The 6473-nt window shown below is 35.9% G+C and overlaps 1 pseudogene; it reads left to right on the top strand.

The window, feature by feature from the left end:
* The first annotated feature begins 852 nt into the window (after positions 1–852).
* Positions 853–6442, top strand: LOC119191366 (annotated as a pseudogene).
* Positions 6443–6473: the final 31 nt, after the last annotated feature.

Raw genomic sequence — 6473 nt, 5'->3', positions numbered from 1 at the left:
CAATGAGATTTTTGCCTTAAAAAAGTTTCGTAGAGTCGAGCTCGAAAGCTAGTGATAAAGAAATCAAGCCGAAATTAGGTATTTTTTACGATTTGATACAAGTTGCAGCGCAAGTCTACCTAAAGCAATTATGTCCTTGTGTTTTCAACACTCAGTGAGATCAATATTACACTACATACTTTAAAATTGATATTTTTTGTCTAAAATATTATAAAAGCATTTAATATTTTTTTATCATTATCAAAAATGTTATGTAAATTACCCTTATTTTATTGGAAATGAGATTTATCAGTATCGTGTTCGGACATTGGCGTCAAATCCGCTGTGACATTGCGTGGCTTTTTCAAAGTATCTACAAAGTATTATGCTACTATTACGTAGATATTCTAGCTAACTGAACTCATTTATCTTCTTTATATTACTCCTATCGCGAAATTCATAAAACATCATCACATTATTAATCTGTGTAGGTGTGGTAAATTGTGAGGACCCACGTAAAATTCATAAACCAATTTAAAAAGTTTAAAAGCAATTTTGATCCTGAGATGTCGAGCATTTGATTGTTTGTCTATCCTTTGCCCTATTCCAATAAGGTTTTCCCGTAAACTAATGGCATTTGCTTCATTGCCCGACACTAACGGTTATGACAATTAACACAACCGTCCCTCTTCGTTCCCCTATGCCGATCGAGTTAGTTGACCCCACAAGGATGCTGTCTATTGGTACGTTTAGGACCGGCAGCTGAGAACTTAATTCATTGTTTGTTGGTGTATCAACGTTATGACAATGAGTTGCGAGAAAGGAAATGTGAATGAATTTTTGACTGAATATTTACATATTTATATTGATATTATTTGTACTAAATATTTAATTCTTTCAAGGTGCAAATAGCATGAGAAACAAACAAAAATGACTTACAAAAGTGATTTGAAACGATACGGACCGGAGTGAACAGTGCTGCGCCGAAAACGATGGTGTTAGTGAATTTGAAGAGTGTGTGGACAAAATGGTGGTTTGCGATTGTCGTAGTGATGGCCGCGATGGTGATGCAGGTGACCACACTAAACGGACCCAACGTGTGCATGGTCAAACAAAAGTAAGTGGTATTATGTAATCTAATTTAGGGTATCTTCAAAACAACTATTTTGTAATGAACTTAACAGACTTAAAACCATTTATGTGTATTTTTGTCACATATGGGATAGTGTTATATAGAACAATTGAAATCAGGTCAGTCGTAAAAACTAAGCCAAATTGTTTCTGCGACATGCTACATCTGTGTGCCTATTTATGCCTACGAAGAGCAGTGCCAGCGCCATTGTGATCTGGAATAAATGATGTTGTAACTAGTCTAATTTACAATGATTTTTTATGTTTACGCGAAGGTTAGAAATTTAAATTTGACTTTGTATTTTGGAACAGCCATTAATACCTCAGTATAACAAATGCATACTGCCATACTTTGTAATTCAATCTTCAAGTTGATGTTAGTTTTCGTGTAATGGGGTTTAAATTTATGCTGGCATAATGCCTGTTCTTCTAGTTCTGAGTTCCTAGCATCTGTTACAGGTACAACATAACAAAAAGGGTGAAGTACCGCGCGCCGATGTCCGTCCGTACTTACGAATGGTGCTTCTCCATGCCACCACGATGCTCCAAGTGGAACACCGAGATGAGGGACCTTACTCGGCTTGAGGTATGGTTGAAAGTCCGTTATCAAAAGATGACAATTTTCTAATATTATTAATGCTGATTTTGATAGAGATCTTTGGAAGTTTGAATGTTTGTAGGAATTAAATGCGAGAATAGTTGAACAAATTCAACATACAGATAGATCAAGCCCTGGATTAATATGTAGAATAATTATCATCATGAACAAGCACATAGAAGGATTATAACACTAGGATAGGTCTTTCACCCAGGTAAAGTCGCAAGCTTTACCCTAGTTACACATAATGATCATTCTAACTGTTAAATAAACAATCCTTGAGAAAAACTAGACCGTTTGTAAAAGGGCTGTCAACGACGTTAATTAAACTGCATTCTTAGAAATCGGTTTAATTTATTGACTTATGCTCTTCGACTATTTGCATAAAGCTTCGCCTGTCAAAGTATCCTTTAAGTATTTTAAATGGCTTTATAATATTAAGTATCACAAAGAGTCTTGCTAAAAGGGTTTTAGGACCTATATCCTCACCGGTAGAGATCGGCAACTCCTCTTGTAGTTATTTTCACTTTTACTTTTAATATTAAATGTCCGTTTAGAATATAAGTAACTCTTATTTGTAATAACAATTATTATAATTTATGTTAACCTCTCATAAGTGCAACTATATTCGCTTACGTGACTTACAAATAATTTTATTTTAATTTATAGGTCTGAGTAACTAAGACTTAAATAGTCTTTGCAGTAGTGCGGCCCGTATTAAGCTGTAGTGCACCATATTATAAAGGACTGATAATTATAATTATTTTTACAATAAACTGCATTTCAGACCGAAGAACGGACAGCAGAAGTGGCGGTGTGCTGTCCAGGATACAAAATGAGGGACGTTTCCTGTGTTCCCATATGTCCCAATGGGAAGACTGGACCCAGATGTTCCGAAGGTAAGTCCAAGATTTACATAGGTATTACTATCTCCAACCTCTTTTTGCCGGTCGCAGTCTAAATTCCAATTCCAAGCGCTCACGTTTGGCAATCAAAAACGACCTGTTCATTAACAAAGTAATAATGAAAATAAAATAAACATCGCCATGTTGCGGTGACATATGCAACTAATTAATTGGACTGATAACATTAATTTTAAAACTAAAAATAATGGAGCCTCCAAAACAAGATTACTATTTTTCTGCTCGAGTAAGAACTAAATATTTTAAATATTCTGTCCACCTCCTTGGTGGCTTAATACAATAATGATCTAATAAAAGTCATAAGAGGTTGCTGGGTGCGAGCTGCTTCCAATAAGTTGATCTGGAATTTTTTGGGGAAGGCCCATGTTCAGCATCAGACATCCTGCAACTGATCATAATGATTTCAATCATAATCATAATATCTTTTAACAGTCACTTCACATTACCAGTGATCCTTACAGCATCTTGAATCGTAAGAATATCTGTGTCTCTACATGAATTAATATTTTACCTACCGATGTAATCTTCTGGCGATGTTATGTGCTTTCTCTATTGTTTATTCGATTTAAGTTCTATCTTCCTACAAATTTACTTGAATTTACTCAGATCAAGAAGCAATCCATTCCTTTTCCCTTCATTCCATGCATGTTCATCTTGCATTTCCCTATATTGCCAAGCAATAATATTGTTCCTGCAATATCTTTTTTCAGACTGTCCACAAAACAGATGGGGACCTAATTGTGTGAACGAATGTCCACGATGCCAGCATGGGGAATGTTCCCCGGTCACAGGCGAGTGCCACTGCCAACGCGGATGGCAAGGTGAGAGGTGGGTGGCCACTTTATATTAATGTTATTACAATTAGTTTACGTAAAATAATAAATAACTGAATTCTTACTGTAACTTATTTTTAAGTATTTGATTAATTTTATCGAATTCCTTTAATATTATTCCTTATTTAAAGAAGATAGACGTTGACGTATTCGTAATAACGCTGTTATTAACATGTTTCAGTTGTGAGCTCCGCGTAACTACTACGACGACAACAACAGCTGCTACTCCAGAAGCACCACTAATAAACTATACCAGCACTAAAACTTCTTCCATGCCTACACCTTCCACAACCACTGTTAGTGCTACAACTGAAACTAAAACCACTGCTAAAGCTACTGCCATATTGCCCGCTTTTACATCTACAACAGCAACCACATCGGTAGCAATTACTACTATAGCTCCTACTATCGCTTCTACAAAAATAACTTCTCCTATGACTAGCGAAAAGACTACCGAAGTCGTTCAAACTACCACTGAAAGCCATAAAACAATATTTCAAACAACAACTGAATCACACAAACAACCTGTATTGGTATCGATTACGAAAGCCATTGAGCCAGTCGTAACAGAGAGCCTACAGACAACTCCAGTTTATAATAAAACTGAAATCATACTACAACAACAACCTACTGCACCAAGTATAGAAGTCAAAATGATACCTACTGTCGCATCTAAAAATATTATAAAAGACAAAAAAGAAACGTATGCCTCTACAAATTTTAATATAAATGGGACAAACGAAGAAACTGCAACCACACCGACTATAACTCGTGAAAAGATGACGACACCACATGTGACAACACCTTTTACCATTATACCATTAACTGGACCTAAACCCACTGAAAAACATGCAGTCACAACTGTTTCTACAACATCTACAACCATAAAGTTAAGTCCAACTACTGAACTGACTGCAGTTAATAGTGAAACAACTAAACCAACAACAGTTACAACGTCCAAGGAAACAACAGTTATAGCCTTAACAGTTAAAGAAACAAAACCACAAATACTACACCAAAGACCATAATAGTATCTATAATACCAACATCAGTGTCTTACGCAACTTTCAAAAAAATTGCTTTGACAACCGCATCATTTATAGCGCAAAAAACTAACACAACGATGAAGTCCTACAATAAATCGACGGAAGGATTTACTAAACCAATGTCAACGTATATCTATACAACGCCGGCTACAGTAAAAACAATGGCAACTACAACAATTAGAAATACAAAGCTAGACGAGATCTTAGTAAAAGACATACCCTCTCAAGAAGCAACCTTAAAGGATTCATCTTCAAAAGAAATTAACAAAACTAATAGCATGATTGAGAAAGATTACGTTAAAAATCTAACTCTTCGGCTGTCTCTTCATTTAACACTATACAGACGACTGATAAAAAGACTTTATTAACCAATGCAATTGTTAGCACTACTCCGGTGACAATAAAATCGAATCCTGTACATAAGCATATAACAGATCGAAAAAACATAACTAAAATCGCAACAAAACAAACAACTAAAGTGGTGGTTGAAAAAAAATCTAACCATACTAAAATGCTAACAAATTACAAAGTAACCACAGAAGATCCTACGGATGAAGAAACGTTTCATATTTTGACAGAACCGGAGCATATCACTGCTGTGATGGGGGAGAAAGAGGCTGGGAGGACCTCCATCGATCTCATATCGGTGATAAGCATCGCTGGTGGGGTAATGATGGCCGTGATAACAGTGGCTGTAGTGATAGTCATGATAGAGAGGTGCAGGAGGCCGCGATATGAAGATGTTAGAAAGATAAATGATATTCGAATGCAAGTCATGATAGACGGCAGCGACGCACCGCCTCCTTATGTTCGAAGTATATTCCATACTCCTTTGCCTGGTATGTTATTTTTTAATTCATATATTTTATTATACCTATATTATATTGGCAATAGCTAGTAATACAAACAGAAGAAGAACTACCCAGAACATTGAAATAAAAGCACTGCAAAACAATTATAACTCCGCTCGCCTATTTGAGACATAAATAAATTAAATTAATACTCAGTGCTCGCTGCAAAATTTCAAGTACATGCTCATTAACTTAGTTAGTCAAAGCATCGTGCTAATTACGCGAAGGTCATGAGTTCATTCCCTCATGAGGCATACAATTATTCCGATTCCATTACAATTTACTACCTTTTATTAGCGGCTCCATCCGCATGAATGAAAGTCTCACGGAAACCATAATTTTTGTGGATAAACATTATGTTTACCTTTAGTTTCTAAATAGACGGACGAAAAATATAATTTTGGGTTCAGGATTCAAGTACTTACCGTCCAAAAATTATACATTTTCGAAAACCTATTATATTAACGAAATAAAAAGTATTATATTATTTTGCTTGTGTCTATATTATGTCTACTGATTTCAGAACCGCCTATGTCAGAAAAATGTCATTATCAGCCAATATCGACATTGGACAGAAATCTCAAACAATTTATGAGGCCCGTCGTCGTACAAACTATTTCACCTATTATGCTGGAAAACTTCAGAGGTAAATTTTAATTTATTATAAAATGTAGGTAAACAAATGTGATTTCTATAAGCTGTTTAATACATCTAGCACCTTTTATACGACTGATTTACCTGATCTATTTTTATTTTTATTCTCTTAAATCATATTATACCTTTGCTTCTTATTCTAAAGATTTTGAACTAATTTGCAGGCATTTTGGAATGTCACTATGATCATTTGCCGCGGCGGAGTCACGATTTTGTACCAATGGAAGCTCGTTGTTCTTTAGCGCCATCTATGAGCGATTGTGGCGAACTACATCACATACAGCGCACCATTCGAGACTCTACATTAGAATCATTGAAATGCGAGGCGAAGCTTGATGTTATTGATACAACAACCTCGGAGCCACTATACGCTGAAATACCGTGCTGGCGGCCGCCTTCGGAACATGCCATAGAGATCTTAACCTAAACGGTGAAGCCGTGACGGAATTATGACCGCA

Source organism: Manduca sexta, unplaced genomic scaffold, assembly GCF_014839805.1.
Source record: "Manduca sexta isolate Smith_Timp_Sample1 unplaced genomic scaffold, JHU_Msex_v1.0 HiC_scaffold_1409, whole genome shotgun sequence".
Classification (NCBI taxonomy): Eukaryota; Metazoa; Arthropoda; class Insecta; order Lepidoptera; family Sphingidae; genus Manduca; species Manduca sexta.
Note: the sequence above shows the minus strand (reverse complement) of the source record. Positions and strands in the feature narration are given on the sequence as shown.